Source organism: Ipomoea nil, unplaced genomic scaffold (assembly GCF_001879475.1).
Source record: "Ipomoea nil cultivar Tokyo-kokei standard unplaced genomic scaffold, Asagao_1.1 scaffold1149, whole genome shotgun sequence".
Taxonomy (NCBI): domain Eukaryota; kingdom Viridiplantae; phylum Streptophyta; class Magnoliopsida; order Solanales; family Convolvulaceae; genus Ipomoea; species Ipomoea nil.
Genome location: NW_017617577.1, coordinates 2,202,531 through 2,210,450, shown reverse-complemented (window position 1 = coordinate 2,210,450; position 7,920 = coordinate 2,202,531). Strand labels below are relative to the sequence as shown.

Genomic DNA, 7,920 nt, shown 5'->3' with positions numbered 1-7,920 from the left:
CATTTACACAACATGCTGAATATTTATGGGAATTATATGACTTAGAATTGATTGCCCTTTCATTGTGCCAAAAAACTTGAATTACAATGCTTGCAAACATAATCTGGATCACTGAAGTCTAAATAATCAGCTGAAATAGAAAATAAATAATTGTTAATTTTTATTTAACATAATGTAACTATATAGTTCTAAAAATACGTATCTTTTTTTAATACATAAAATTTTAACTCACCATTGTTTGAAAATATATTATCATGTTCCGATTCAACAACACCCTCACAACTTTTCCCTAAATTCCGACAATGCTGGATGGGTTCAATATCGATTGTTGGCATGACTCTTTGTGCATTGTCAATTGTAGTACAACCATTATGTTGGGAGTCTAAATAAACAAAAGTATAATTTAGATTTGCGCTTAAAATATATAATTAAGCATTGAAGGTGCACATGAAAAAAGTCTCCAACAACCGAATTTATACCTGAATGCAAATATGGTGTTAGATTTAAGTTGAATGCACGAATTTGACGCTTGGTTGGAGGTGATTTATCACGGCCCACAATAACTCTAGAGCAATTTTCTTTAATTACACGAATATTGTATAAAACACGTGTTAGAATATTAAATCTTTCAGTAGATTGTATAACAACTTATACTAATATTATTACAATATTCGTTTGAACTTCATACTATTTGAAATGATGCTTAATGGTATTCTACTACCAATGTCTTTACTTGAGGTAGTCCGTATCGTCGTTCGTACAGCAGAAGAAACTGTGAATTACAATAGCAAATATTATTAACAAATGTTCATTATGGAAGTGCTAACGTGAGAATTAAATACATTTACCATTCGTAACAACACTTAAAGGTGTACAAAGCGAATTTTGGAATACGCCTAATAAATGTGAACGATGATCTTTATGAGCCATTTTTTCCATGGACGACATTCCAATATTCTCATTGAATGTACCATTTTCATTCTCTACACGAAAGAAATCCAGAAATCACTATAGGGTCATAAATAGATAGAATATAACTTTGTTAATGAGGAAAATTTATAATTATTAATTATTTATTAGTATTTTATAAATATAATAATTATAAATATAATCATAAAACTAAACATATTAATATTAATAGTCATAATACTAATCATATTTATCGTATTTATTTTTATATATAGTAGAGACTTAATACTTTGCTATTTGATGAACACACACTACGTATATACCATAAGTATTTATTTTTATATATAGTAGAGACTTAATACTTTGCTATTTGATGAACACACACTACTATACGTATATACCATAAATATAATGTATACTACGGATTACTATGTAAGAAATTGTCAAGCACCATATACCATAAAGTTTTAACACTTTAATATTATAATTATAATTATTAACAATAACAATAATAATAATAATAATAATAATAATAATAATAATAATTATTATTATTATTATTATTATTATTATAATAACAACAACAACAGATGAAGATGATCTTGTGGCCTGTCCGGTCAATCTCATTTCAGCAGTTCTCTCCCTCTCTAAAAGTGGAGGGTGCTTCCTCCGGCTTATCATTTTCTCAGTTCTCTCTCTCTCTCTCTCTCTCTATCCAATGGTTCACGATGAAGATGATTTTGTTTCACTATAAAAATCGCCGATCGTTATAGAAATACTTCGTCTCTGAGTGTTAAATCCATATTTCCCGTAGGTTTCCAGTCTTCACCGATTTTATGTCATATGTGTCAAAACCAGTGAACATTATCCTTCGTCGGAATACGACCGTAGAGAGAGATCGGAGCTTAACTATGATTATACAGGTCAGGTGAAGTGCATGTTAAATTTGTGCAAATCTACACGGTTGCTTACAGATTAGTTGACAATTTCTACCTAATTCGGTGAGGATTTCTAACCGTAACATCTTTACTGTTTCAGATCTAAGTATGATATATTTAGGATTTATCTATCTATGTTGTTTAACTGATACGGTGAACCCTAACAGTTAAGGGTTCGTTTAACTACTAAGTCCAATTAAAGTGTAGATCTGATGAAATCATTCATTGGAAAACACATGCATCTGGATTTTGAAAAAAAAAAATTGTATTCTAATGTTAGTATCTGCATTAGCTTAGTGGACTCGCGGTTGCGAAGTTTCTTTTTGTTTTTAATTTTTTCTTTCAATATGTTATTTTCATATTTATTTTAAAAACAGACTTTATATTTAACAACGACGTCTAGTCTTGTGTTAATATATGTCAGGACTATGTTGGGATCCAGAAAAAGTGATGCGATTTGCTACAGAGATAAGTTTTTCCAATCTTATTCCTCTGTTTTCTGGAAATTTTGAAATTGTTTTAAATCCAGACTGTTTTTCATGCTAATATGGCTATATATCTAAGAGTGATTTCAAGCATTAGTGGTGTAATAATCATATTAGTAGATAGATTTACCTTTGTTTTGGCTTAGATGCTTCCTCTTCAACCCAGTAGTGATTGAAAATGTAATTTTCGTCATGTTGTCTTCAGAAAATGCTTATACTAACTATATTCGTGGATAGGTGGTGTTGAAAATGTTTTCTTAAAATCTATGTACTCCCTTTTATAGATGTTAAATAATAATTTCAGATTGAAAGAGAAACGTCGCCATTTCTTGAAAACTGGTCATTATTATACATTTTGGAATACTATGAATTTTATGTGTGCTACTTAATGCAAAATTTGGGAAAAAGTCTTATTTTGTGTTCACATTATCATAATTCCTGATTCCAACAAATTTGATTGCGACTCATCAAGCATGTCATATCTCGAGCTTGGGAATGTGCTTCCCACTATAGTTGCTATGGGATTGTGTCTACACTTAAACAAAAACTGTACCGGAATATCGATCTCAAATGAACAGCTGTATACAACCCTTGCAATCACATCTCCGATGTCTGCAATCCATTTTTAAAATCAATCAATCGTTTGTCTATATTCATCTGAAGCTAAGGTCCATAGTCTCAAGTTCTTGGTGAGCCTTAATACCTTGCAATTTGTCCACAGGTATGAATAATTAATATTTGCTCCGACAACTACTGGTCTTGTTACTTTTGGAATAACGGGCAAGATCTGTTTAAAAACGCCGCTCAAAACTATTGTTTCCACCAAAAGTCTTTTCAGCACTACCAGGTATAGCAAACCTCAATAGACCCCTCATGGTTTTGTCCAAAGTCTCAAAATAGTGTTTGTGCGTCATTAGTGCTTCATCCCATATTATCAATTTGCTCTTTATTATAAGTTCAGCAAGGTCACTGTCTTGCGATATATTGCACGTGGGATGAAATCTTCGTTCAAGGAGAGTGGTATAAAAAATCTAGAATGCGTCGTCCTGCCTCCCGGCAAGAGCAACGATGTTATTCCACTTGAAGCAACATTCAGAACAATATCACCGTAGCTCCTTATCTTTGACGATTAAGGTCTCCACACGAACGTCTTGCTTGTTTTTCTGTAACCATACACAAAGAACAATCCACCTCCATTAGACTCAATATCATCCATCACAGAGTCGTAAACATTCTTTTGCTCGTCGGTCAATTATGTTACCAATGTTTCATGCTTTGTCTTCAACGATTCCTTGTCATACGCCAACTCTTCAGCTACCAACATGTTTTCACTCAAACCTATGCTAGTTTCGTATGGAATTGGCATTTCTGAAAAGTCCTTCAAGTTTTCCCCCACAAAGATAGCAATTTCTCCAACTCCACCAAAGCAAACTGTTTTTTATCTAAATCCGATAACTTCAACTCTTAAAAGGAAAAAAAAATTATTTTATTTATAAATAATTAAAAGTAAATAAGAAATTCGAATAAATAGATTGGAGTAAACTAAATATCGTTGATTCAGTATTGAGTAGTGCCAGAAAAATAGGAATAGAAATTTTAATATTGTTGTATTTTTAATATTAAATATATTGCACAATATAATATTTGTTGTTATAATTTATATAATTTTATATTGATCCAAATATTCTTAAAATTCTAGTATTTTCACTATTGCGTTGCGCACAAAATTGATTTTTTATAATATTTAAGAATATTTGAATAGATATACAATTCTATAAATTATAATATCCAAGAACCTTTTGGTCCAGTGGTACTAAGTTGCTCTCTTATGAGGGATGTTATAAGTTCGAGCCTCAGTAAAGGCGATAAAATTTAAAATTAAAGATAAATTATAAACAATACTAATATTTGAAAATGTACATTTATTTGATTATAAGATTAGGGTAAAAGTATCACTCAATTAATTGAATAATATATGATTCGTTTGTCTACAATTATCCTTAAAAATTGATATTTAATACGATTTATGTAATTATATTATTACTAAAATAAATAAGAAAAAAATGATAAATAATTTAATTATAATCTATATCTATATATATAAATAAATAAATAAATAAATAAATAAATAAATAAATAAATAAATAAATATATATATATATATATATATATATATATATATATATATATATATATATATATATATATATATATATATATATATATATATATCTTCATGAAATTTTTGCATTTTCCCGCTCAGTAAATACTACATCGTTTTGGCCATAACCTTTTTCTGATTAAATATTTTTATTAATTCTTAGTACTTGGAAGGAGGAATCTGGGAAAGCTGCTTTTTGGAATTGATTGATGATTGATTGATTTTGGACGGTTGTATTTATGGATAGTCTTTTTGGTTTTCGAAATGTGGATAGGTCTTTGGACGAGTGCACGCTTGCATTTATGGATAGTCTCTTTGGTTTTCGAGATATGGATATGGATAGTCTCTTTGATATCCGAACGTTTTCAAATTAAATCTGAGATGATTAATAATCATACTCAAACATTATAAATAAGACCTCACAATTTGCAAGATAACCACCACTCCGAGTTCATCATCGAAAAAAATGGCTCCAAGTTGCAGGAGAACCATTCGTGTATTTTTCTATGGCGGTACCGATTGAGGAGGCGGAAGACAGAATGTTGAGGAAGATCAGGCACTAACAGTCACGCCTGCAAAAAAAGAAGAAGACAACAGATGGTTAAACAACGGAGAAGAATAATGGAAAGAGGCCAAACATAATGGACTTTTCTCTCCCAATTCCTTTGTGAACCAAGGTACATATGGAAACTGGTATATATTGATTCTTTATCTATTCTTTTATCTATTTTATCTTAATTATTTTGTTCTTGCAAACTGAGCCTTTACATTTCAGATTTCCAGATGCAAGAGGAAGGCAAGATCATATATATGCAAGGTATTCATTTTAGTTTCCTCTGGAATTCTATTTCATAACTCAACCAAATACAACAAGAACAATATATATATATATATATATATATATATATATATATATATATATATATATATATATATATATATGATTTGTAAGATTGCATAAGAATGTATTTACAATAGAATGATTTTCTTTGCTTTTGTAAGACTATATAATTCTATTGTAAATGCATTCTTTGCTTTTCATATCAATTTTTTAAGTTTTTAAAATGTACAAATGGTCCATTAAAAACTGTATGACTAAAACAACTTGATTCATAAATTATCAGTTTGTACAAATGTTCCATTAGTTGATATATGTATCTGCATACGTTATAAATATTAAAGTATCAAATACTTCAATACACGACTTCATATTTTGAAGAAAAAAAAAAACTTCGTTTAAAAAAAATGGAAATAAAGGCCCTTTTTTAAAAAGGATTTTTTTTCAAACAGAATTAAAATGATTTTTGAAATCTGTATCTGCACGCTTCATACAAATGACAACGAAAGTATACTAATCTAATTGAATATTGAAATGTTAATATTACACTAGTAGAAATTATGGAATTTCCGACCACCTGAAAGTGATCTGAAATCAAGTTGATGCCAACAAGTGGTCGGAAATAGCAACAAAGGTTTTTCCGGATACCAAAAGTGATCGGAACAAGGCTTTTGACTTGATTTAATATCACTTTCAGGTGGTCGGAAATTTCATAATTTCCAGTAGTGTTACCTGATCATGTCTTCTTCTATTCAGTTCTTATATGCTTCCTTATCAGTGAGTAATCTAAAATCTAATTAACTTTTGTTCTAGGATTCTGAATTTGAGATTCCAATAGAATTGGAATCCCTTCTCATAAGACTATGGTGTTCAAAGTTATGTAAAGATGGAACATTTAAGAAACCAATCTACCAATTCCAGTCTTGAAGGTAGCTAATGATGATGAATTGGTTTCCACCTACTGTGCCTCATCCAAATGATGAGCAAGATCAGTTTTCAAGTATCATTGATGAAGAAGAGAATGATGAGGAATCTGATGTATGTTATTTAAGACAAAAGTAATTATCTATTTTCAAAGTTCTAAAAGTGCACACTTATTCAATTAATTCATGATTTTCACCTATAGTGTACTGAATTTGGAGATGAAGCCAGCAGTCCAGGTGTGGCACCATGTCTATGGGTTACAAGTTATGATACACCCCAACAAATTGAATCAGGTTCTACCAAGAGCTGTCTGCTGGATCAATTCTCATCCAGTAAAGGTTTCATGAACGCTAAGGCTGTGATACTTAAACAAGAAAAGTAATGCTGTGTTGTTTCTAACGTTTGGTACTCTTATGGACTTTTTAGTGCAACAATGTTATGGCGGGTGATGTTGTTGAATTAATGTACATCGCATCAACCATGCACATGGTGGACACGGGTCCATAGCATAATTTCGTTATGCTGTGCTACCGTGTGCACCATGCATGGTGCACACGGTTGCAAAACGACGCCGTTTCATTAACAAAAAAATTCCGTTCAAATTGTAGTTAACGGCATTAGACGGTTTCCTTTCGTATTCAAATAGTAGGATATATCCATAAATTCATAACTATATATCTACAAATTCATACCTATATATCCACAAATTCATAACTATTTATCCAGATCAAATTACATAACTATATATTCATAATTTGACAATAATAACTACATATTCATAATTTCATATCCATATATTCATAATTTCACAACTAGACATTTATAATTACATAACTCCATATTCAAAAATTTTAAAGTGCTTGTTCACAGAGAACTATATCCATAATTTCAAAGCTATATATCCACAACTTAATAACTATATATCCATAACTTTATAACCATATATTCATAACTTCATAACTATATATCCACAACTTCATAACTATATATCCACAATTTCATAACTATGTATCCATAATTTCGTAACTATATATTCAGAATTGCATAACTATATATTCATAGTTACACGTCGATTGGAGTTTTTGTAAAAAAAAAAAAAAAAAAAAAAAAAAAAAAAAAAAAAAAAAAAAAAAATTAATTGGTGGGGTTAAACGATACCACTAATGGCACCGTTACTCCATCATATTAAACGGTGTCGTTTTTCAACCGTGTGCACCATGCATGTTGCACAGCATAATTTGCGTAATTTGCCCATGTAAACTTTCTCAACCTATTGAAGCATGTGTCAAAAGGCTCTTATTTAAAAAACCTTATCTTAATAGCTTCTTATTTTAGTTTTTTTTTTTTTTTAATTTTTTAAATTTATTAGGGGGTTTGAGAAAGATTAACTCAAAATGTATATGAGTTGTTTTAGTTTTTAGCAGTTTGGAGCAAATTGCTAAGTTATTACATAATACTTTTGGTGTTTTGATTAAATATAAAATGTTAAACATACGAATTTCTTAAAATTTTGACAAATTTGCCAAATAATCAAATTACAATAACAACAAAAATAAAAATAATAACAACAACAACAATAATCCTATATATAATAAAGCTATATGGTCTTGTGAAAATTAAATAGTGATAATATCAACATTTAATTTTCATAAGACCATAATAATA

The 7,920-nt window shown here is 29.7% G+C and overlaps 1 long non-coding RNA gene across 2 annotated transcripts; it reads left to right on the top strand.

The window, feature by feature from the left end:
• The first annotated feature begins 1,513 nt into the window (after positions 1-1,513).
• On the top strand, positions 1,514-6,718 carry LOC109183608. Of its 2 annotated transcripts, none has more exons than XR_002054576.1 (5): positions 1,514-3,179; positions 4,768-5,170; positions 5,269-5,310; positions 6,145-6,369; positions 6,458-6,718. It is a non-coding gene; the product is annotated as an uncharacterized LOC109183608 (long non-coding RNA). The 2 variants fall into 2 exon arrangements; XR_002054575.1 differs by having other exon boundaries at positions 4,657-5,170.
• Positions 6,719-7,920: the final 1,202 nt, after the last annotated feature.